General features: G+C 35.5%; 1 pseudogene; it reads left to right on the top strand.

Annotated features, from left to right (window-relative positions):
• Positions 1 to 1409: 1409 nt before the first annotated feature.
• On the top strand, positions 1410 to 25398 carry LOC140503191 (steryl-sulfatase pseudogene; annotated as a pseudogene).
• Positions 25399 to 27476: the final 2078 nt, after the last annotated feature.

A 27476-nucleotide genomic window follows, 5' to 3' on the forward strand; every position in this document is an offset into this window, starting at 1 on the left:
GGGAGTAAAATCAAGTTTGCATCTGTTTTGCTGTGAGCTATGCTTTACTGTGAGAGGAAACCTGGAACTGTTTGGACAAAGCAGAATATTCAGTTATTTGTTTGCAGGGCAAAAGAGCTCAGCACTTCATCTTGGGGGAAAAACTTATCTTTGAAAGAACATAACACATTTTCTCAGTGCCCTGAATAATTGTGGTTATGAGTGGAAAATGCTTCATCAGTTCAAAAGCTGAAGCAGAACACCTTTGCTTAGCAGAAAAAAAGTGAGGATCAGAAAGGGAACAAGTGAACAGAGAATTAGCTTCATTTGGCATACATTATATAACACAATTGTGTAGAAAAGTGGTATATATTGTATAACACAGTAATTGTACTTGACAGGAAGAAATACATCAAGGCCTTCAGTATGGAGTTATTAGTTACTCCAGGAACCCTACTCATCTTCCCTACTAAGTTTCTGTAAGCCAATGCCTATTTTCATTTGGAAAGTATGTGAATTTTAGTAGAAAAGTATAACTGGACTTATTGGTGGACTATTATATTAGGCTTATTGCTTGGTATATATTATGATTGCTATTGTCTTTTATTTATTCTTTGCAGTAAATACTTTATTTTAAAAAGTTAGTAGTGTAATAGTGACTGATTTTGTATAAATGGAAAGCACACAAGTAGGGCTAAGTAGTGAAAGTTCTGAGTAATAGAAATGCATTCTCTCATTCCATGGTTGCCTCTAATACCTTGAGAGACAGTAATGAGTTGTGACCTCATGTTCACAGCCAGTGCTGCCTTGTCTTCCCTCACTCACACCTTTAATCAAGGATGAAACGGACCTGCAGATACGGGTATAGATATGATGAGGGAGCCCAGTACAGAAAAGTAAAATCAGTAGATAGATGTTGAATGGTATCCTACCCTCATACGTTCTTGGGCTACCTATTGATGGGTCTGGTTTCATTATCAAGCTCCACTTATTCTCAGTAATATACTGAGACATGAGACATGACTTTTTTGCAGTTCCCTTAATTATAGGAAGCTACTTAGTTTCTCATAGGTTTTTCCTCATAGGTATATGTTCTAGCCACTTATTTCCTAGTACTGGGTCCTACAAAATTTATCCTGCTGTCATCGTCACAGAGTTGTTATAATGGAAATTCTTTAAAATCATGAAGCATTATGTAAATACAAAGTGACAAAATTATCCCAAACTGACTATTGTCTCTAGATGTGGAAAAAAGTACTCTCCACCATCTTTAGGTCTACAGACATTTTTACTATTTCAAACCCTAAATCAGTTATTTCAGGAGCCAGTGAGCTACTCTGAGGTGCCTGGACATAGTGCTGTCTCTGGAGTAAAGAAGAGTGAGAGATGTCAATTTGGGAATCATTCAAAGGCAGGTAGGAGATGAAATCATGAGAGTAGATGAGTTTCCTGAGAAAGTGGATACACAAAACATCCTGCCTTTGACATGTGGGCTTGTGGATAAGGAAATGTCTATTCTTTATCTCAGAAACAGCATATGCTTAGTGTACCAGCTGCCAAGGTAACCATCCTTTAAAGAAAGCTGCTAAAGGACCATTATTTGCACTGGCAAAAATTTGCCTTTAACAAGCTGGCACCAAAACAACCACTGTGAAAGACTTTGCATTTCATTTGGCTGCCCAGTAACTTTAAATGACTAATTGCTTTGAGAAAGGGGGGCAAACATAAAAATGTCTTACATTTCTCTCATAGAGATCACCAGGGGAAAAAAAATGAAATAAAGAAGGAAGGAAAGAAAAGAAAGAAGGAAGGGTGAAGGAAAAGAAAGAAAGGAAAGGAAAAGAACAGGAAATTTTATTTACATATATTTATATATATGCACACACACACAAACACACACATATATATATATATATACATATATATATATATATATATACATATATATATATACATACATACAAAAAGTCTATATTATATATACATATAGGCTTCATTTTTGTTTGACCCAAAATGAAAAGTGTTTGTGTTCAGAAATCTGTTTAGAAATACATTTAACTCAGTAACCAAAGGAAATGTTCTCAATTACAGAATAAAATGCAAAATATATATCTTTAAGAAAAAAGAAACCACAGTGACTGCTGTGTTAGTTACAATACGTATAAGCTAAAGCTAATTGTAAGGTCTTTCTCATTATCATTCAGTAAGTAAAATTGATTAAGTACCAGGCCTAAAAAATGCTTTGCAATGAATAAATAGGTACTCACAACAAAGAAGAATCATATTGTAAGGAAATTCAGGTCCAACCTTGGTCACATACTAGTTGCTAGACTAGTCATTTAACATTTTAGTGTCTCAGATAACTTTGTAACTATAACTTGAAAAAGAGTTGTTGATTTGCTAGGAGTTTTTATAGTAAGAATCACCTACACCAGTGGAATCACAGGTCTAGAGCCCATTAAAAACATCCTTCAGATCACCTATTACCTTCTCTATTGAAGAGATAGGGCAGAGGGAATGGAGTGCTTCATGAAGATTACACAGTAGGTTAACTATTGAATTTAAAGATTTTTAGAAACTCAGTCCTTTCCTCTGTATACTAGATAATATCTGCAAAATGAGCACTTTGAAATACATGGCCTCTGAGGTGCCTTCTAGCTTTAAATCTATGCACTTATAACTAAGAGCCTTTGCTCCTAGCTGTAACTACTCAGTCCTACAGAAAAAAAAATTGTTGTAGAGTCCTAGGGCTATCTTTTTCTAGGCTATATTTCCATTGCCCAAACCCTAGTTCTGCATTTACTTCTTCAGCAGTCTTAGCACTGAACAAGAGAATTATACAATATGCAAGAAGAAGTTACAGATAATATAACCTGCATTTCAGAAAGGGAGGTACCTTCTCTAGGGACCATGACAGCTCATTGCCCTCTCTGATCATTAGCACTTAGAGCATCTTTAGGTCACATGGCCAATAAATCAACAAATATACCAGCAAGCTCATTTACTTTATTTTAATAAGTTCTTCACCAGGACATGATGATCTACCAAAATCAAGAATGTGAGCATGTGGCAAACAACTCACCCCTGAAGGGCGTAGAGGCCTAGTTGAATTCTTAATCATGACCCTATTTTCAGATTAATACAAAATATATGGAATGTATATGTATACAACCTTTACTGGACCTACTAAATCACCTTCACATACAGAAGGCATAACTTATAGGCCAAGATTTGCATATTTATATACTTAATTCTCTCTCTCTCTCTCTCTCTCTCTCTCTCTCTCTCTCTCTCTCTCTCTCTCTCTCTCTCTCTCTCTCTCTCTCTCTCCCTCTCCCTCCCCCTCCCCCTCCCCCTCTGCCTCTCCTTCCCCATAAAGCAGGGCAGGCAAAATTTTCCTGTAGTACCTTAACAATGGTTTCATTTTTCAACAGGTATACGAAACAATAAAGACATCTATTCTGAAAATTCTGTCCAATAATGAGGAAATGCTTACTGAAATGGAAATGATAGGAATCTTCAGAAGAAATGACCACTTCATTGTACAATTAATGATAAAGTGAGGAATACAGTCTGGCATGTACCCTCAATTTTAGAAGATTGGATTTCAAAGGGATAAGAAAAACATAGACTCTTATGCCCACAAAATTCTATAAGGCAAATTAGAAGAGAGTCATGAAACTCTCAAGAATGAAATTCTGAAAAACATCAAAAAAAAAGCAATGAATCAATTCTTGAAAAGATGAAGAGAAAGCTGTCTAAAGAGAGAAATCTGGATGCATGGGGAATTTCTTAACCAACCAAAATTTGAGAAAGGTATATTTGTGAGTAAGATGAACAAAAAGTGTTTTCATTATGCTATAACAGTAGTGTCAAGAACACTAAAACTCAAAATGTACTAGGGTTATAAGAAATACTGAGAACAACAAAAAATCACTTTGTGTTTTGTTCTGTTTGAGGCAAAAAGTAATGAAGGAGGAGGTGAACTGCTGTTCAGGGTGGGTGGGCTGAGCATAAAAAATAAAAATAATACAGCTCTCCTTGTGTTTCTATTTTCTCTGGCAAGAAGGATTGTCTTTAGATAATGAATAATAGAATGAAACTATGTAACATTGAGTTGAAACCCAAGATGAGTGAGGGTATGACAAAAGAGCACTTGGGTGTCATCAATGAGTTCAAGTTCTCAAGATTAGGAAAACTACATTATAATAGTGATAGAGAACCGCAAAGAATCCTGGCTGAACAACTTTAAGTGATCTTTGAAAGACTATGAGTGATTGGAGATATATCCTAGGATGGGACAGTCACTGTCCAGAGTTTCAAAAAAGACGACTTCTCTTCTTCTCTAAATCATAGATTGTACTAAATAAAGGGATGGATTGTAAGCAATTAAAAGGGGAAAGAGTAATCAGTCAGTCAATAAACATTTGTTTAGCTCCTACTACATGAGCACTATATATATAGCACTAATGTGCTGTGCTAAGCACTGGGAGTCAAAATGCAAATTAAAAACAAACGAGAGAGAGAGAGAGAGAGACAGAGACAGAGACAGAGACAGAGACAGAGAGACAGAGAGAGAGAGACAGAGAGAGAGAGAGAGAGACAGACAGAGAGAGAGACAGAGAGAGAGACAGAGAGAGAGAGACAGAGAGAGAGAGACAGAGAGAGAGAAAGAAAGAGAGAGAGAATGATGGGTGGAAACATTATGGAGAGAAAAAAAAGATGTTCAAACTCAGATTAGTTGTTAAGAAATACGGCAATAACTATGCAGGCCTGGATCCCATGGTCCTTCCTCATCCGAAGGCAATAGGTAACCATCCTGGCTTCATGGAGAATAAACTATGCTGACTAACTTCATTGTCTTTTTTGACTCATAGATCAGGGGAATATTATACTTTGAAGAAGATTATTCTTTGATGTAAACTAAGCATTTGACAAAGTGTCTCATCATATCTCTCTGGACAAAATATAAAGAAGTGAGTTAGATCTAAGGATATCCTTGCTACCCAGACTAGAGATCATGCCCTGGAAGACAAGCTTATCCTTTTAGGCCCTGCTGTTATTCAGTGTCTTACAATGTAATCATTTGTGATATTGTTCAGTTGTTTGTTTAGTCCTGTCCAACTCTTTGCAACCCCATTTGAGGTTTTCTTGGCAAAGATACTGGAGTGGTTTCCCATTTCCTTCTCCAACTCATTTTACAGATGAGGAAGCTAGGAAAATAGGGTTAAATGATTTGCCCAAGGTCACACAGCTGGGAAGTGTCTGAGGCCAGATTTGAACTCTGGAAAATGAATCTTCCTAACTCAGGCTCAGGACTCAATCCACTGCACTACCCAGTTGCCTCCAGTTCAAATAAATGGTAAGGTGATCTCCTTTGAAAAAGTAACTGGCTTAGCAGCTTACCCCACCCTGGCAACTGGCTGTTGGAGACAGCCCTGAGGTAGATGCTAATTTAGATCCTGACCATGACTCAGACATACTAATGAACCAGCCCTAAAATGGCCATGATAAGACTGTATCACTTCCAGGGGGTCTAAATAAGACCTCACCCATAATACATATATTAAACTCATGGTTATAGCTCCATCTTCAGGTGATATATTCTAACACCAAAAGCCACAGAATGTGTACCCAGTATGAGTCTGGTCCAAGACCAAAGCTTTCCCATTCTGACTTTCAGATGTTTATTGAACTTAAGTTGTGTGTGTTTCCCTATAAAGCTTAAATGCTTTATTCTTCTTGAATTATACAGATGGATCATGAATTAGCATCCCTCATCCTGGCCTCTCTCCTGAGCTCCAATACCACATTTCCAAGTGCATTTGGATATTTTGTTCTTTTGGAACCTGTGTAAAACTGAATTCATCACCACTCTCTGTCAAAGCTCTTTCTGCTTCATAGCTTTTCGATTTCTTAATGTCCCCAGTCTTCCCTTGATCACAGATATATGAGACCTTGAAATCTCCTCTGATTGCTAACCCCCTAATGGTAGGAGGTCATCATCACCAAATCATATGAAATGTCTCTTGCATTCTCTTCTTTCCATTTCCCCACCTACAACCTAAGCCTGGAATAACAAGATATGAAATTTGACAAGGTGGCTTATGATCAATTATTCAATTAATGTTTTAGATAATAGAACTAGACATACAATCTTGCACTTCCAGAACACCTGAGAGATCACCTAGTACAATGTTCTTCTGTCCATTGTCAGAATCCTTTCTAAAGCACCCCTGACACGTGCTTATTCACTCTGCTAGCCTCATGATGAGGAGCTTGCTTCCTCCCAAAGTAGTCTATTCCTGAATAAATTTGCTGTTTAGAACATTCTCTCATTAAATTGAACTAAAGTGTACTGAGTTCATAGAAGGGATGATGCATTATAGACTAGATTAGGTATGTTTAGTTTGCTGCCTTTGGAAGCAAGCAGCAGCAAACAGGTGCCACACTTGAATGTGGTTGAAACCAGATATAAAGTATATTTGGGAAATGTGTAAAAAATAAATAAAAATGCAATACAATATAGATAATGTTAATCTATGATTTTCTAAATCAATATGAACTAGTGATCCATTTCTTTTTAAGTGTGACACTGCTGCATTAGTAACTTTAACTCCTTTTTAGTCTGTTTAGTAATTTTAATTTTTAGTAAACTTACTTTACTTTTTAGTAAACTTTAGTTAGTTTAGTAACTTTACTTTTTAGTCCTTGTATAACCCCCTACATCTGACAACTGATAAAATTGTTTACATTAGCTGAGATCAGTTATTTAATATATATTTGAGATACACTTATCTCTTCCTACATCTGTTACCTATCACCCTGAGGAAAACTCTAGTGGAGACCAACGGACAAATAAGTTCACTTTTACAAATGTTCTTGGATGTCATCTGGCTAAAATATAGTATTCATTAAAAACATACTATTTTGAAAAATGTTAGTTTAATTGTCAAAGAAGCCACCAGACTAGGGTAGATTATTTTGAAGTCATATCTGCGTCTGAACATTCTAAAGGAGCTATTTAATCTCTAAGGACCCCAGTTTAAGAATAATATCAAATTATCTCATAGGACTGTTATGAATAATAACTAAAATAAAAATTATAAAACACTTAGAAAATATTAAAGTGCTAAATAATTTTGAAAAATGCACTCAATATTCTCCACAGGATTAAATCCTGACCAGAATTAGGCACATCTACTTAAATGGAAATTTTCATGAATTATAAATCTCTCAATTTCTAATGAACTTGTTAGTTTACAATAAAGTCAAGCTCAAATAAGTTTTCATAAGACAAAAAATTCATGTTTTCCCCCAAAGCAACCTTGATAATATTCCTTTAACTGTGCAGTCTTAATTTCCCATTACTGGGAAAGATAAATTGGCAATGATAGGTGCTTAAAGAAGTGTGTTCCAATTACTATTAACACAAACAATTCATTATTCCAAGTTTAATCAATGTAGCCATTAAAGTATTGTAAACAGAATCATTATTGATATGAATTATATTACTACCACTACAGTATATCATATTCTACTTTGCTGCTTTGTCTCTTGCCCAATTATTGTGCTTATATATTGTGCTCATATATTTTACCTATGTATATATATATATGTACATATTAAATACATGTATGTACTTAAATATGTATATAAACACACTATGTATACATATAAAGATTATAAGTTATAAATAGAGCTCACATGCAGTGCTAAAAAATATCTGAACTGTAATCTGGGATATCCTTCTCCCAGATAGATATTGGTTTCTGCAGTTGTGAGAAGCAGAAGTAGGACTAGGACAAGATGTTTGCTTTTTCCTGTCTTATTTCCAAGAGGGTTATTGGACTATAGGTACAAAACTTTAGGGGGGGCTGGGGATGGAAGCAGAGGATCAATGCTCTTCTCCCTGATCACTTTCAAGGAGAGGGTAGCACTTAGCTTATACTTGCCATCTAGGTCCTTCTCACCAAATACTAGACACAAAATTACACGATGAATAAACAGCTAGTAAACATATTTATCTAAGAGAAAGATAAATACTACAGATATTAGATCATGTTGTACAGATTAGAATAAATCAAAGATACACAAAAGACAAAGAGATTTGGTTGGGAATAAGATAGGGTTTCAGTTTAAACCAGGAGAAAGAAAGGTATTGCTGTGGGAAGTCTGCTCTTAACTATCTCAAGAGTGGTAAGCACTACAAACAAATAGACAAGGGGTGAAGGGCCAACTCTCTACATGGCTATGGTGCTGCAGTCTCTTGCTAAGTTTTCAAAAGGTCATTATTTCTCTTGCAACAATTTCTCTCAATATTTTCTAACCATCTCACAATTCTTTTTCCCCCTCAAGTCTAACACAAGTTACCTTTGCTCGCTGTTTTCTCAGCCAATAAAGAGTTATAAATTTTATATGTGAAACATGCAATACTAGACTGTAGCTCAGGAGGGAAAAAAAAGCAAAAAAATACCCAAAACAGGTCTGCAGAAGTGTATATCACAGCTGAGACTTGAATCTTGGTCTTTCAAGCTACAAGTTTGACTTTTGATCCACTATGATGCTGCACACACACACACACACACACACACACACACACACACATACACACACAAATACAGAGGAATGACATGAGATTTCCTTAGGGCAAGGAATTTCCTCCACCAGGGAAAATTATAACTTGTTCCTGACTTCGTGGATAAGCCCTGGGAAGTTGCCCAAGATACATAGACATAAAGTTATTTGCTTAAGGTAAAACATATAACAAGAGGGAGAGAAAAAAGTTCAGATCTTTGTGACTCAGACTCAGAACTCTATCTATGATTCATGCTGCCTCAATACATATATTTATATAGTATCCAATTTAATGAGTACTAATTAAATTCCTACTATGAACAAGGTATTGTACTAAGCAATAGGAATACAAAATCCAAATTAAAGAAAACAATAGATAGATAGATAGATAGATAGATAGATAGATAGATAGATAGATAGATAGATAGATAGACAGACAGACAGATAGACAAATAAAATAAAATCTCTTCCATTGATATATCAGGAGGGGGGTAATGAGCCAAGATAATGGACCAGAAAAAGCATTTCATTGAACTCTTTCAGCATTCCCTTCTAAACAACTTTGAAATAACTCCTCAAAACGAATTGGGGGTGAGGGGCTGAGTCAACAAAAGGACAAGTGAGACATTATCTCAGCTTAATACAACTTAGGAAATTTAAAGAAGAGATCTGTGAAATGTGATGGAAGTTGGCCTGGAGGCCACTAGATGGTGGTGACAGAAGCAACAGTAGTGCTCTCAAGTTGGAAATGACAAAGAGACCTATCAATTAGTCAGAAAGAGATTACAAAGGACAACTGTTCTAGGACTGCATGCAGAACTGGAAGCTGCTTGCCAATTTCATTGCCTGTATTCATTTCTGGGTCACAGTTTAAAGACAGAAAAGAAAACACTTTGATTTAAGAGGGAGCAGGGGCCCTGAGGACTAGTATCACTTCTAGTCCCAAGGAATCTGGGACCCTTACTGGATAAGGACAAGAGCACAGAGCAAAAGAGCTATGACCACATCTCTGTGTAGATCATATCACACTGGAAATATCAATAACTTCCAAAACCCAGAATTACTTCTGAAAACAGCAGTGCAAAAATGCCTGAGACTCAGGATAGTGGCTCTTCCCCACACACATATCAGAAACAGAAAAAAAGCTTAAATGTAAATTCAAAGTCAAAAAATAACCTGGGAAAAAGAACAACCAACAGCAACAACAACAACAATAACAAATAACCTGAACATAAAAATCTGTGAATGTGGCGGGGAAGAACAAGAAACAAACTGAGAAGAAACAAAGAAAAAAACCACTATAAGAAAAGTATCAAAGAAAAATAAAAAGACTAGTTGGACATAAGTCTAACAAGAATTCCTGAAAAGGTTACAAATTATTTTCAAATAGAGGAAAAAATAAAGAAAGAAAATGAAAGCAAAGAAATAAAATTATTTAAAGACAACCAATAGCTTGGGAAACGAGGCAGAAGGATATTGAAGAAAATAAATCCTTAAAAACCAGATTTGGCCAAGTGGAAAGAGAAGTGCAAACCTTTACTGATGCAAATAACTCTTTAAAAAGTAGAATTGGCCAAAGGAAACATGGGACATCAGGAAATAATAGAACAAAATCAAAAGAATGAAAAGAAATTGAAATATCTCTTCAGATAAAATAATCGACCCGGAAAATAGATCTAGGAGAGGTAATTTAAGAATTATTAGATTGTGTGAAAGTGATGATGAAAAAACGAGGTTATAAATCATTTTTAATGAAATTAGAAAGGAAAACTATCCAGTGATAAAGATGGTAAAATGCATATTGAAAGGTGGATTCTTTCAGAAAGAAACAATTCAAACAGAGTCACATTCAAAAATCACTCAAGATTTAGCAGCTACCATATAAAGAGCTAAAAAACTTGAAAAATTATATTCTGGAAGGAAAAAGAGCTAGGATTACAACCAAGAATAACCTACCCAGAAAAACTGAATATAATCCTTCAAGGGAAAATGATAGTCAATGAAATGGAAGATTTTCAAGCATTTCTGATGGAAAGACCAAACCTGAATTGAAAACTTGACCTTCAAATCTAAGATTCAAGAGAAATATAAAAAAGTAAACATAATAGAGAAATCATAAGGAAATCAAAAAGATTAAACTATTTAGATTTCTACATAGAAAGATGAAGTGCACCTTCTAAGTATCTTATAATTATTAGGACTATTAGAAGTCTTCTATATTGACAGAGAGCAGATTATGTTGGGTGACATAAAAAAAGTGGATGGTAAGAAAGCATGATTCCGTGGGAGAAGAAAGAACCGAGGGGAGGAAAGGGGAAAATTATCTCACATAAAAGTGGTACATAAGAAGGAGTTTTTATAGTAGAAGGAAAATGATGGGAGGGTAGAAAATTCTTGAACAACTCTCATCTAAATTGGTTAAAGTGAAATAGGTGAACATTGGCAAAAATACACACCATTATCAGACAAGGAAAGAGAATGCTTAAATAGCCTTGTCTTAGATAAAGAAATTGAACAAGACAGAAATGAGCTTGGTAAGGAAACATAAAACAGGAGCAGATGAATTTATAAACGAATAGAACTAATCATTTAAAGATTAATTTAATTAGTTAATTTAATTAATTAATTTAAAGATTAATCAATCCTAACACTATAGAATATTTGAAAAAATAGGTAAGGAAGACATCTTACCAAATTCCTTCTACAATAGAAATACAGTTTTGATATCCAAACAAGGTAGAACAAAAACAGAGAAAGAAAACCAAAGACTAATTCCATTAATCCATGCAAAAAAGTAAGCAAATATATTACTAGCAAGAAGATTACACACATATATCCAAAAGCATCATACAATCTGAGCAGCTAAAATATATGCCAAGATTATAGTCCTCATTCAATATTAGGAAAAACATAAATATAATTGACCATATCAATAACAAAGGCAACAAAATCATAATTATTTCAATAGATCCAGGAAAAAGCTTTTTAATAAAACAAACTATTCATTCCTATTAAAAATTATAGAAAACATTGGAATCAATAAATTTTTCTTAAAATGTTAAGTAATATCTAACACCAAGAGCAAGCAGGATATGTAATGGGGATAAATTTGAAGCTTTCCCAATAAGATCAGTGGTAAAACAAGGACATTTATTGTTATTATTCAATATTGTGTTAAAATGCAAGTATAACAATAAGACAAGAAACAAAGAAACTGGAATAATAAAAATAGTCAATGAGGAAAACTACTATCGTTCTTTGCAGATAATATGATGGTATACTTAAGAAACTTTATAGAATCACATAAAACTAGTTGAAACAACTTTAGCAAAGTTACAGATTATAAAATAAACCCACATAAGTCATCAGCAGTTCTATACACTACCAACAAATTACACCAGGGAGAGATACAAAGAGAAATTTCATTAAAAATAATAACAGGCAATATAAAATACATGGAAGTCTATCTTCTAAAACAAAGCTAAGAACTATATGAACACAATTACAAAGCACTCTTCACACAAATAGAGAACTAAACATTTGGAGAAATAGTGAATGCTTATTGGTTGGCTAAGTCAATATAATGAAAATGACAATTCTAACTGAATTAATTTACTTATTCAATACCATACCAATCAAACCACCAAAGAATTATTTTACAGAAGCAAGAAAAATCATCTGAAAGAAAAAGGGTAGAAATAAACACTTTCAAGAAGGAACAAGGTCAATTGCAGGGGGAAAAAATAAGGGAGGATAAGTAGGTCAGAGGGCAATATAATTACACAACATTATTATTATGGAAGTCTTTTGCAAAACAATACATATTTAATCTGTATTGAATTGCTTGCCTTCTCAGTAGAGCTGGGGAGGGAGAGGGGGAGGGAGAGAAGCTGGAATTCAAAGTATTAGAAACGAATGTTGAGAATTTTTATTGCATATAATCGGGAAATAAAAACTACAGGGATAGGGGTATGGAAATTTATCTTGCGCTACAAAAAAAGAGAGAAGATGGGGATAGGAGAGGTGTGAGGTGTGATGGTAGGGAGGGTACATTGAGGGAAGGAGTAATCAGAATGCAAGGTATTAGGAAGCAGGAGGAGGGGAGTGATGGGGAAAAAATTGGACATGTTATAAAGTGAGGTAAAAGCAATTAGTAATTAAACAATAGATTGAATTAATTATTGAGAATAAATCAATGACATTTTTAGTTTGGAGAAAAGAATTTCAGTCTAAATTTCCTAGAGGAAGGTAACCTCGGGTAACATTTGGCATTGATGAAAAAGTCAATATTTTAATGGCAAATTTGATTTTATGATTGTCATTTAATCAGGAACTAGAACATGTATAGAAAGGCATGTAAGCCACTTAAGACTTGCCTCAAAAGATGTTCCTTAGTCAAAGTGAAACTATAATCATATTTGAAACCTGGTTATTGGAACTTGACATTTTTAGATGCTATGGGACTATTAAGTAACTGTTCTTCTGAGTCTAACTCCAGGTACGGGTAGCAAGAAAGGCAATCTGAGCCTCCAATCCGTGATGCCAGTAAGCTGATGAGATGCTGGTATGAAGTGCATAGGTGATCTCAAGGGAAAAGTGGAAGAGCGGCTGTTCAGCATGGCCTGAGATGGGATTCTCCTGACTCAATTTCCCCACTGACACCTGGTGGACTTTAAGCCTGACAATGCAAACGGATAATCTGATCCTGCCTGGAACTGACATGAAGTTGGGGAGATATTGTATCCCTGCAATGTCCTTACTATTGGTGGCAATTTCCTATAGTCAAAAGGTTTGTAAGCTTAATACCAGATCTATTCAATTATAGATTATGAGTAGGGGAACATCTGAGGTTGTCTAAAATTAAGCTATTAGGCATAGAACGTTAGACCAACAACAATAAGTTAGGGTCCTTTAATTCTTAGTAATACCGTGGAGACAATTAGGTCAAGAGCTTGTGAAGTTAGCAACATAAATATTATTTGTGTCTCAGTTGGTTAATGTTTTAAAAAAAAATTCTTTTGTGGTCCATATTGTAAATGCTTTAAAAAGAAGTATCACCTGACCAAAAGTTTGAATTGCTTTATCTGTTATAAACTGTGTTAAAAATAAATAAAAAAGAAAATAAAAAAGAAAACGAGTTCAAGAATATCAAAGAAACATTGGAAAAAAAATGTGAAGAAAGTCAGCTTACCACTATCAGATTTCATACCACATTGAAATCGGTAATCAGGAAAATAATGTGGTACTGGGTAAGGAAGAAAGCGAATTTTACTAGGTACACAATATACTGTAGTATATGACCATAGTAATCTAGTATTTGATAAATCCAAAGATCCATGCTTTTGAGGTAAAAACTTCCTGTTTAACAAAAGTTACTTAGATAACTGGAAAGTGCTTTAGAAGAAACTAGGCAGGGACTGTCATCTCATCCTGTACACCAAGATAAGGTCAAAATGGATAATTTAGACATAAAGGGTCATATCTTTACTAAATTAGGGATGCATCAGAAATATGAATAATGATCAAGCAAGAGACTGAGAGTACCACAAGAAGTAAAACTGATCATTTTAATTGTATGTAATTAACATTTTTTCCACAAATAAACTGATGCCAACAACATTAGAAGGAAGACAGGATATTTGGAGAAATTTTTTTTACTTCAAGTTTCTCTGATAAAGGCCTCATTTCTCAAATATATAGGAAATGAGCCAAATTTATATATATTTATATATGTACACACATATATACATGTATATTATATATATAATATATATATATAAATTCCCCAATTGATAAATGGTCAAAGGATATAAACAGGCAGCTTTCAGAAAAAGAAATCAAAGCTATCAATAGTCACACCCAAAAATGCTTTAAATAACTATTGATTAGAGAAATGCAAATTAATACAATGCTAAGATATTACATCATACTTATCATATTGGCTAACATGTCAGAAAAAGAAAATTACAAAAGCTGGAGGCAGTGTGGAAAAAATGGAACACAAAAGCTCCATTGGTGGAGTTGTAAAGTGTACTAGGTCTATATACCAAATTGTATTAGATCTATGTGTGTGTATGACATACATATATATGTGTATGTATGTACATACACATATATAATGTGTGTCTGTGTATATATATATACACATATATACATATGTGTATGTGTGTGTATATATATATATATATATATAAATGAAGAGAAAAGGACCTAATTACACAAAAATTTTAACAAGCAGCTCTTATTCTGGTAACAAAGAATTGGAAATTGAGGGGATTCCCATCAACTGGGGAATGGCTGAACAAGTTGAAGTATATTAATATTATGTAGTACTATTGTACTAGGAAACCAGGTGACATAGTGGACAGAGGTCTGGGCCTGAAGTCATGAATACTCATCTTCCTGAGTTCTAACCTGATCTCAGACATTTACTAACTGTGTGACCCTAGGCAAGTTATTTAACCCTCTTTGCCTCAATTTCCTTATCTATTCAATGAGTTAGAGATGGAAATGGCAAAACACTCTAGTATTTTTGCCAACAAAAACTCTAAACGGAGTCACAAAAGGTCAGACAGGACTGAAACAACTGAACAGCTATTGTGCCATAAGAAATGAAATGTAGGATGTTTTCAGAAAAATCTTATATGAATGACACAAAGTGAATTGAGCAGAAACAAAAGAACTTTATACACAGTGACAGCAATATTGTAAGTATGATCAACTCTAAAAGACTTTACTACTCTGATCAAGACAATAAGAAAATTACAAAGGACCCATGATGGCAAAGTGCTCTCCACTTCCTTTATAAAAAAAAAATATGTAATTTATTCCTTTTTCAGTCCTCAACATTTACTTTCACAAGAAGTTGAATTCAAAATTTTCTCCTCATCTCTCCTTCCCAAGGACAGCATGCATCCCATCCATCCCCTCCTCCAGTGTGTCCTTCTTTCGTTCACTGCCAACTTCTTCCATTCTCCCTTCCCCTCTATTTTCCTGTAGGGCAAAATAGACTTCTATACCCCATTTCTTGTACATCTTATTTTCCAGCTATATGCTAAAACAATTTTTAACATTCATTATTAAAGCACTGAATTCCATATTCTCTCCCTTCCTCCCTTCCCACCCACCCTCATTGAGAGAACAAGTGATTCAATATAGCTCATGAATGTGTAGTCATGCAAAACACACCCATAATAATTATGTTGTGAAAGACTAACCTCATTTCCCTCTGTCCTGCCCTCCATTTATTCCATTTCCTCCCTTGACTTGTCCTCCCACAATAATGTTGGCTTCTGATTATCCCTTTCCATAGTTTGCTGTCCCATCTATTATCTTCCCTTTTCTATCTCCTTCCCCTCTGCCTTCCTGCAGGATAAAATAGATTTCCATACCCAATTGAGTGTGTGTTATTCCCTCTTTATGCCAAAGCCCATGACAGTAAGGCTCACTTATTTCCTTTCATCTCCACTCTCTCTCCTCCACTGTAAAAGCTCTTTGTTGCCTCATTTATGTGAGATGATTTGCTACATTCTAACTCTCCCTTTCCCTTACTCTAGTACATTTAACTCAACAGTAAGTTTTATTTTGTAGGTATTCTCCCTTCATATTCATCTAACCCTGTGCCCTCTATGTGTGTGTGCATGTGTGTATATATATATGTATATATATACATATATATACACACACATACACATAATCCATATATATACACATACCTATACATATATAAGATACACATACATGCATACCCATACACACCTACATACATATATACATAAATATGTGTGTGTAGGTGTGTGTATGTTCCCTCTAACTACCATAAAACTGAAAAAGGTCTCATGGTTACAAATAACATCTTTCCATGAAGGAATATAAATAGTTCAAATTTAATGAGTTCCTTAAGGCTTTTCTTTCCTGTTTATCTTCTCATGTTTCTTTTGATTCTTCTATTGGGAAGTCAAATTTTCTATTGAGCTCTGGGCTTTTCAAAAAGAATGCTTGGAAATCCTCTATTTCATTGAAATTCCATTTTTCCCCTGAAGTATTACACTCAGTTTTGCTGGGTAGGTGATTCTTGGTTTTAATCCTAGCTCCTTTGATCTCTGGAATATCATATTCCAAGCCATTCAGTCTCTTAGAGTAGAAGCTGCTCAATCCTGTGTTTCCACAATACTTGAATTATTTCTTATTGGCTGCTTGCAATAATTTCTCCTTGACCTGGGAACTCTGGGATTTGGCTACAATATTCCTAGGAGTTTTCCTTTGGGGATCTCTTTCAGGAGATGATTAGTGAATTCTTTTCATTTCTATTTTACCCTCTGGTTCTAGAATATCAGGGCAGTTTTACTTGATAATTTCTTGGAAGATGATGTCTAGGTACTTTTTTTACCACAGGTTTCAAGAAGACAATTTTTTTTTTTAATTATCTCTCCTGGATGTATTTTCCAGGTCAATGGTCAATTGTTTTTCCAGTGAGGTATTACACATTGTTTTCTATTTTTTTTCATTCTTTTGGTTTTATAATTTCTTGATTTCTCATAAAGACATTAGCTTCCATCTGCTCCATTTTAATTTTTAAAGTACTATTTTCTTCAGTGAGCTTTTGAACCTCCTTTTCCATTTAGCCAATTGTGCTTTTGAAAGTATTCTTCTCCTCTTTGGTTTTTTGGACTTCTTTTGCCATTTGGGTTAGTCTATTTTTAATGGCATTATTTCTTTAGCATTTTTTTGAATATCCTTTAGCAAGTTGTTGACTTGCTTTTCATGATTTTCTTGCATCACTCTCATTTCTTTTCCCAATTTTTTCCTCCACCTCTCTTACTTGATTTTCAAAATCATTTTTGAGCTTTTCCATGGCTTGAGACCATTTCATATTTTGGGACTAAGCTTTAACCTTGTTGTCTTACTCTAAATTTATGCTTTGCTCTTCCCCATCCAAAAAGATGGAACAAATTGCACTTTCATCAAGAAAGTAATTTTCTATAGTCTTATTTTTACCCTTTTTGGGCATTTTCCAGTCAGTTACTTGACGTTTTAGTCCATTGTTAAGTGGAGGGTATACTACCCTATGCTTCAGAGATTTTGTGCAGCTATTCTCTGAGATATCTCTTTAGACCTGTACGTTCTCAGTTCCTCCAAGGTGGCATAGTCAATGGAGAAAAATTTATTCCTCTTCTGGACTACACTCTGGTCTGTGAGCAACCAAAACCACTCTTATCTGCCTTGGAAGTGAGAGTATGATTCCCTTTCCATAGTCACTACCAGCTTCACCATGCCAGAGCACCTCCTCACCCTAGGACTGCCTCTCAGTGCCAAACCAGCTTCTGGATTCTCCTAGGGTCTTTAGGCCAAGGGCTCCATAAGTGGATGCTACTGCGGCAGTGGCTGCCACTGCCATGGGCCCAGGGCTGGGGCTGCACCTTGTTCCCCTCTCACCCAGGTGAAAGAGCTTTCTTACTGACCTTTGAAGTTTTCTTACTGGTCTTACTGACCTCTTTGCCCTTGTGGGTTGAGAAATCTGTGAACTGCAGCAGGTTCTCATGATTCAGTACCCTGAAGCCTGTTCCAGTCCTGTCTTAGTTGCACAGCCCACCTTTGATTGCACTCCACTCCTAGCCCAGTGCAATAAACCTTTCCTTTCAGCCTTCCAGGATATCTTGGACTGGAAATCTTCTTCACTCTGTCATTTTGTGGCTTCTGCTGCTCTAGAATTTGTTTAGAGTCATTTTTACAGGTATTTTAAGGGCTATGGGGGAGAGCTAGAGCAGATCTGTCCTACTCTGTCATCTTGGCTCCACCCCCTATCCGCTTCCAAAGAGAGAACTTATGCATTCCAAGTGCAGATTGAAATGTACTTTTTTACTTTATAATCAGTGCAGTTTTTCAAGCATGTGTCTTTGCAACATGGATAACATGGAAATATGTTTTGCAAGACTTTACATGTATAATCAATGTAATATTATTTGACTTCTCAAGGGTTGAGGGATGGGTGGGAGGGGAAGAATTTGGAGCTCAATTTAAAAAAATGTTAAAAATTTTACATGCAATTGGAAAAAATGTAATGAAATAAAAATGCACATAGAAGCTGAATTCAGCAAATTATATGCAGGCAAGTTTGTGGGAATACAAATGCTAAGAAAGAAATTAATGTACAGTATGCCTGAAAGGGTAGAAAGGGAAATCTCATTCTAGAAGACTGTCAAGGAATTTAAACTCCAAACTGAAGGGTTTCTCTTTTACTCTCTATATAATAGATATCCACTAAAACTATTTTATTTAGAAAGTTATATGATCAGACTTTGTGCTTTGACAAAATTATTCTGATGGTTTTGTGAAAAGAGAGGCCCAGAGGCATCAAGTAGGAGGCTGTTTTAATAGCCAAATCAAGAAGTGATGAGTACCTGCTCCAAGAAAATGTATGTGGCATATGTGGAAATAGGATCAATAAGCCTTAACAACCCATCAAATATGGGAATGGGGTGGGGAGAAGGTAAGGAAGAGAGAAAAATTAAGTATTACTCCAAAATTGGGAACCTTAGAAAGTGAGATGATGGTGATACATGTTCATCACAAAGGAAGAATGAGTTTAGGCTGTACAGATGAGATCTACTGTGAACATGGAAACCAGGTGCAAGCTGTGTATATACTTGGTGGATATCCCAGATATGATTAGACGTGGTACTAAAGCAATAGTAACTTGTACTGGTTCATGTCTTACCTTCTGCCAGCCTACGAAAAAAAAATTTTAAAAAGACAAGAAATGACTTTTAACATTAACAATCAAAGATGTGTAGTTTATAAATTTTCTGATTAGTAGAAGCTCTACTTCAGCCAAAACTGCAACAGCCCTGGTAAGTTCTCTTTGACACAGCAAATCTTAAAACATGGGAAAGTGAAATCCTCACTGATGAGGTTCTGAATTTATATCAGGTAAGAAAAAAATATTGCTTAAGCCATTGACATAGAATTTATAGGAATAGCCCCAATGCTGTGAAATTACATATGATATGTAAAATATCCATGTACATGTATATGTGCTTGCATGTATATACTATATCTATGTACATACACACATGCAATAAACATATATACAAGTCAGCTACGACTTAGAATAAAAAACATCTGAGTTCAAAACTTCCCTTAGGTGCTACTGTGTGATCTTGGGCAAGTCATTTAACCTCTTAGTCTCACCTTCTTCACATGTAAAATGAGAATAATAGCAATTTATATAATGACAATGATATAAGTAAATTACTTTGTAAATAATAAAGGTATTGTGATTAATAATAATAACACCATTATCATCATCATTATGTACTTCTGTACCTGTAATTATGTTAGTGTAAGGAACACACTGTGAAGAAACTTTGTGTACGTGTTACATGGCCATGTTACCTCTTACACTCTTAGAATGTTTCCTGGGATTTTGAGGAGTTAAGTGATTTATCCAGAATTATATAGCCAATATTTTCTGGAAGCAGGGCCGGAAATTCTCTCTCTCTCTCTCTGTCTCTCTCTCTCTGTCTCTCTGTCTCTGTCTCTCTCTGTCTCTCTCTGTCTCTCTCTCTCTCTCTCTCTCTCTGTCTCTCTCTGTCTCTCTGTCTATGTCTCTCTCTCTCTCTCTCTCTCTCTCTCTCTCTCTTTCTCTCTCTCTCTCTCTCTCTCTCTCTCTCTCTCTCTCTCTCTCTCTCTCTCTCTCTCTCTCTTTAGTGATCTCATCATCATCTGTGGGTTCAATCAACATCTCTGAATATAATTACAGATCTAGAAATCCAGCCCAAGGTCAAACAGGTAAGATACAAAAAACCAAGGATAAACATGCCACATCTTGCATTCCTTCCACTTCACCATACTGCCACAAGTAGGAATCATTAATTTTCAATCTCAGATTATGATCACTGAGATTTATTTTGGATTCTACTAACCTTGTCAGGTCCACTGTTATCACTGCCAACATTTTATGGCTTATTAATATTCATCATATTTTCAGATTATTTTAATTACCATTTTCAATGAGGCTTTCAATATTTGAATGGCGTTGTGTCTTGGTTGTAACAGCTGAGCCTTGCTATCTCTATTAACTTTTAATTTATTTTTAATTAAAATTCAGTATGAGGAAAATAACCAAATTTAGCCAGCATGGTAATTTTCCTTATTGTAAACAGTCATCTCCTTAGTGACGGCTCAGCATGACTTCCTACTTATTGGGAATGAGAACTGAGTGAAATTCACAGGTGACTTTCTATTCTCATCTGTCCCTGATGACTAACAGGCTGATGGAACATTCTTAATGCTCAGAATTCCTGCCAAATACTTCTGGTCATAGGGCTTGCTTGGAAGGCTTCCCTTTCCCCCTGATTATTTTAGACTTAACTGAATGCAAAACTTCAAGACTTATACTTCTAGGAACTCGAAATGGATTTAATCTTAATAAGGTTTCTTACCCTCTAATGTTTTAAGGTACCATGTATACTCACAGATTTGGGGGAAAGGACAACTTTTTTCTCCAGTTAAGAGAAAAGGGTATTATTTTTTTTTTTTGCAATATGAGAGTCATACCTACCCACCCAAGGTGATATTGATGATTATAACAATAGTTCATATTCATGTAGTAACTTTACAATGATTGCCTAAATAACATGTTATATACATATAGTCAAGTATATATTTTGTATTAATATACACATTATTATTATTTTCATGCGCTTTGTACAAATTTGTTGTTATTGCTCAGTTGTTTCATTTTTGTTTTACTTTTTGTGACCTCATTTGGGGTTTTCTTGGCCAAGATACAGAAGTGGTTTGCTATTTTCTTTTTTCAATTCATTTTACAAATGAGGAAAAGTGAGGCAAACAAGGTCTCAACTCAGGTCTTCTTGACTCCAGACCCAAAATTCTATTCACTGAGCAACCTAGGTGCCCAGCCTATTTACTTAATAAATTTTTTCGTTTGTCTTAACAATAATTTTATATTATTGCTGTCATTATTGTTGTCATTATTTAACAATGTCTCAGTGTGAGTAGAACATTAAGCTTGAAGTCAAGAAGATGAGGGTTAAAAGATGACTCCATCTTTTAAACTAACTGAATTTACAGAGGATCATAGATTTCAAGGAAAATCCAGTCCAATTCCCCTGTTTGAGAGATGATAAAACTAAAGTACAAAAAAGTTGTGATCTGCCCAAAATCACACTAAAAGTGTCAGTCATAAGTTCAACCCAGGTGCTCTGACTCCAAATCTAACACTCTTTACATTAAATCCAGTTACTTTTCTAAGTTTCGTACACCTACCAGATTTTTGCTACTGTGTCAAATATCTGTAGGTCTGAGTGTAAAACTCCTGTAGTTCCCCATAAACTGAGTAATTCCTTGGCATTAAGTACAACGACAGAAATTAATAATAATAATACTTTACATAACACTTTCCTTCTGAATATAATGCATCTATCACTCTATCTTATCCTCACAACAACTGTGTAACGCTCGTACAAGCATTAATATCCCTGGATTATATATAAAGAACCTGAGACTCACACACAGGTCAAATACATTGTTAAAATTCACAAAGTTCATAAATCAGTAGCACAGCTCATCTAACAAAACTAATAGCAGTAAATCTAATACACAGGGTAGGAATTTTCTGCCCAGGCAATTCTTTATTTTCTGAGATTCCACACAAATTCTGTATCATACTGTTGCTATTATTGCTGTATTCACATTACATCCCAGTGGAATCTAACCAAAGATCAAGGATTATCTTTAACCTTTCACCTCTGTTGCCTTTACTGTCTTTCACCAAGCAAGTAGGTACTTGATAAATGCTTGTCAAAGTGAAATGTATTGGACTGAATTGAACTGAATTATCTTAAACTCACACAGGCAAAGGGACCTGTTAGATGAAGGGGGTTTGTATTTTATTTGGTTGTTCCTTTGATTTGTTGGTTGAGTATTTTTTTTCCAAGCTGAAATCATTAGTTTTAAGAATGACAGGTAAATCCATGACTCTATAGGTTTATTAATTCAGTGAATGTAACTACCACAAAAGAAGCAAAGGAACTGCTTTTGATTTTACAGCACACCTGTTTTCAGGTCAAATAAAGTAATATTGACTTGGAACCAACAAAGAAATTTTACATATATATATATATATATATATATATATATATATATATATCAAAGGGAAGTTGTTTCCCCTTTAAGAGGAGTGCAATTCTGCTAAATTTCCTGTACTATCCCTTCTTTTTGTTCACTAGCACTGAAATAATGGATTCATCTGCCCTAAAGGTAGACATTATTAGTTGCTCACTTGTATCAACTAAAGTTTGCTTCATTAACAGAAGGATCCCCCATGCTGTGGCTAGTCATGGTTATATAGTCATGGCATTAAGCAGGAAACTTCATTAAATCAGCAGTTCAAAATTCCCTTTTTTCTCTTTTTATCTTTACATTAGAATATTATGAAATGTTCTTAATGTTCATAATTCATAATTATTCAACTGCTTCACCTTTGGAAAATGTGTACAATTGATTAGCCCATTAAACACCATACAATCCCATTAGATTATTTTTTTAATTGCCGTATCTACCATCCTCAGTCCCCAAAGTAATTTTACATTGTAACAGAAACAAGTCCATGACAAGTGTTCACCTACATTTATATCCTGCTACATTTGCTCAGGGAATTAAATATTACTGATCACCATTGGTAACCATAACAACATAGCACTACAGGTCATTAAATGATATAGGCAGTTAAAAGTATCTTAGAGCACTGTTTAGCTTATCAATATTTGTTTCAAGATATATTGGACTTTACTCATTTTCCATCTCAAACTCTATGTATCTGTCTGTCTCTCCTCTCCCCCCCTCCCACCCTCCCTCTCTCAAAAGAATTATCTTGTTCATATAAATCAAACTCATCTTGGAAAAATTTCAGATGTCAAAGAGTTGGATATGACTAAATGAAACAACAACTTGACTACAGTATTTCCCAAGCTTGAACTTAGGGGTTTGGTTCTGAGTTGTAGTCACTAGTTTTCCTAAAAGTGATGAATTATTAACAGTGTTTTCTTAAAGCATATGTCTTACTCCCTTCCATGCAAGGTTCCTAAGTCTTTCTGTTCCTATATCTGATCTGGTATGCAAACTTCTATATAAAAAGCTAGATGGTTCTTGGAATTGTTTTAGACTTAAATAGAGGCAGTTTAGTGTAATACAGTGGTGTCAAACTCAAATTGAAAAGGGGGACACTAAACTGGACATAAGGATTCCTGTGACTACATCTTGACTTGGTTTTAGAGCATAATATCAAGGTTTTATTGAATTTCTATTAAAAAATATTTATTGTATCTCTGGTATAATTAAGGCATAGAATGGTAGACCTAGTGTCATGAAGACCTACTGTCATGAAAACCTGGCTTCTTATCCCATTTTTTTATATTTTGATATCAGTTATGTGGAAAAAGTCATATAATGTCTTTAAGCTTATGTTAACTCTAGGGCTATAAGTTAATGCAAGGTTGTACTCTGCCAGAAAAGATAAACATTCTGACTTTCACTTTGTTCTATTAAATATATCTCATTTGATATTATTTCTAAAGAATTATCTGAGTCTTTGGTCTAAGAGAGAAGAGCAAATGACTATCGTTTTACAAATAACCTGCTGGCCTTATTAATAAAATGATTAAATTACCCAGAAACTATGTCTCTTTAACTTTTAAAATATCACAGCTATGGCTATCTATGAAGGGATCAGAGCCTTTCACTCTAGATTCTTAATAAGAAGCTCTCCTCAATTAAGACCACCTGCAGAGATTCTCCAAAAGAAGAGTTCTTTTTGTGATCTGACTCTTCTTTTTGCTATGCTAACTCTCTCCATATTCTAAAAGGTGAAGTGAAGCAGGACAAAAAGGAGAAAAGATAAAGATGCTTTTACTTCTGATATTATTCTATGGCAGCGTCAACAGTGACACAGTTTCAAAGCCCAACATTGTTATAACAATGGCAAGTTCTCTTGTCATTGGAGATCCTGGATCCCATGGAAACCAAATACTAAGAACGGCTAATATTGACAGAATAGGCAAAGGTGGGGTGAAATTCACTCAGCACTTAGCAGCATCTTCAGCGTATATACCAAGTAGAGCAACTTTTCTGAAAGGCCATTAACCTCTCCCATCAAGGATGGCTTCATGTCCTCAGGTTCGAATGTTCCTATTTTTGGTTTCTTCAGGTTGACTACCTACAAATGAAATCATTTTTCCCAAACTTTTGAAGAACCAAAGCTATTCTATAGTCTTCTTAGAAATGCAACCCCTTGGGAAAAACTGCAACACCAGCGATGATTTTTGTTACTTCCCTTTAAGACAAGGTTTTGGTCACTTCTATGGACTGCCAGTGATCAGTTTGAGAGATTGCTAGGCAGGATCAGACAGCCATTTATATGTTCATTTTCATTCCCCTTGCAAATTGTCACTTTGGAGGCATTGGATTGCCTTGTCCTGTTTCAACTTCCTCACTGGGTATTCTTTCCTATCTTTATTAGCAGCCACTATAATTGGACTCAGCTTATTTCCTCCATATTTCCTGACCTTCAAAGTGTAGCTTGCTGAGGAACCATGAGTTTTTCCAGCAACTAATGTCTTACATAAATTTCACTCAGAAGTTAATAACAGGAACACTGGGATATCTTTTCTTCTTTCTTATCCTTCATTTCCTTATTTATCCACACTGCACTTTTTTTTTTTTTTTTTTTTTGCCATGGAGTCTATGGGAAAGAGCAAACATGGAATGTATAGGGATTATGTGAAGGAAATGGATTGGAGTATAGCATGTCACCTGATATAGTTCTTCCATATGAGAATCAGAAGATTAGAGGGAGAAGAGACATTAAAGGCTATCAAGTTCAATCCCCTTACTTTACAGATGATAAAACAGATTCTGACAGTGATTAAATGACTTGTCCAGGACTAAATAGCTAGTAAGTGTCTCATGCAGGAGTTAAATTCAGGTCTTCATCAGCTCTGAGTCAACCATTCTATCTGCTGTGCCAGAATACTATTTGCTTAAACTGAATGGAATGTTGTTCCACAAAAACATGAACCCTCTTGCATCAAACCTCTGGCACATATTGGCCAGGTGATCTGGCAAGTTATTGACTCCCTTGTTACCTAAGCCGACTAACTCTTTACAACTACAAGTTGCAGAGCCATTGCTAATCTGCATTTGTTATGACATTACTTCACCAGAGTTTCCTATGCCATTAAAAGTACAAGTCCAAAACAGCAACAAAATGTCAACATAAGTACATTTAAGTAGGTAGAAGCTGAGTGGGATAGACTTAGTGAAGACTCCTCAGATTGTAATTTTTCTCCCAGGGGTGAGGTAAGGCCTAAAGGCTCAAGATTATAATATTTTTAGAATAGAATAGTTCCATATAAGGATATAAAACTGTGTAGTGTATTAGGGTCTCAATGATTGGACAAAACTTTCATAATTCCTCGATGTCTTCATTTCAAAAGGGATTGGTTAGATTTCGTGTCTAGAACGTAAGACCATATTCTCAGCTAATGAGGATAATGGTCAGTGGGGGGAGGAGGGACTTGCGTTAGGGTCTATATAAATCACTGCCCTTTTCTTTGTCTTCGGCTTTCCTACTCCTACAGGTGAGCCCCGCTTCTCGAGAATCGAATAAATCACTTTTCTGTCATCACTTTGAGAGGCCTCTGAGTAATTGATTTATGTAGGGACCTGAGCCATCCCACACAAAGCTAATTGCTTCATCAATAGAAACAAACCTGATTCTGTTCAAAACTAAGTTATAGGATATTTATAAGGTCATAGACAAAGGATAATGGAGGAAAGGAGCCAAACAATGATCATTTGTGATTCGATATTATCTTAACAATTAAATGGGAACAAAACCTCATTATTAGCAAAATTAATTAGTTGGGGTTCAAATGTTTGGAAACAATATGTTCTTTGGCCTATACAATTAACTCTAGCCTTGGCAGATCTGTCAAGGTAGTTCCTTAAGTGTACCTTATTTCTGTGCAAACTGGAATGAATTTACTATTTATAGTAAAAAAAAAAAAAAAAAAAAAAAGAATAACAGAGTGGAACAGGAACAGCCCTCTGTATACTGAAGCAGAAGTGACAATGCAGGTTCTCAAACATATCATAAGTCCAGTAGAACTAGATGAGAGAGAAATGCAGGGCCTCCATAATAGCAGCAGCCATTCCTGAGACTGTCAGCCCACAGATTAAATGTGTGAAAGTCACTTACTTGAACTTCCAGGAGCCAAGATGACAGAGTAAACTGTAAGTACTTTCATCCTCCCCTTTTTGATCTTGAAAAATCCAGAGAATTCTTCCCCAGGAAAAATCCTGCAATAGTAGAATCAGCAGAAGGGGACCAGCTTGGCAGGTTAGGGAGACCAACTAGAAGAGTTCCTCTTCCTGTGACTGAAAGGGGCCATCGAAGACCAGAGTCATCCCAGCAAGCCTCAAGTCAGAGAACCAGAAGGAGATTCTGAGCACTACAGAAGTAGAGCCTGTAAGTGCCAACACCAGGAATCCAGGCATGCCTTAGCAGAGCCAGAGGAAATGGGCAAATACCAGTATAGATGGGGTCTCACCAGCCCCTGAACCTACCTGTGCTCAAGCTAAACCCTAGGGGAAGAGGAGAACTGTAGCCAGACTACCTCTCCCCCATACCTCATGTAGTGAGCTTCAGTGTAACCCTGGGGAAACTCCAAAGACTTCACCTGGCCTTGGTCTTGGCACACACCAGCCAGCTCAGCACCAGGTAAGCTACAGCATTATGTAGCTTCTAGCCAAAAAAACCAGAGGCCACAACACACAAAGCCAGTAATCAGTCCTCAAGTTCTCAGCATAAGAAACAAGGAATAAAACACCATGTGCCC

This window comes from Notamacropus eugenii, chromosome 5 (genome assembly GCF_028372415.1).
Source record: "Notamacropus eugenii isolate mMacEug1 chromosome 5, mMacEug1.pri_v2, whole genome shotgun sequence".
In the NCBI taxonomy this organism is placed as follows: Eukaryota; Metazoa; Chordata; class Mammalia; order Diprotodontia; family Macropodidae; genus Notamacropus; species Notamacropus eugenii.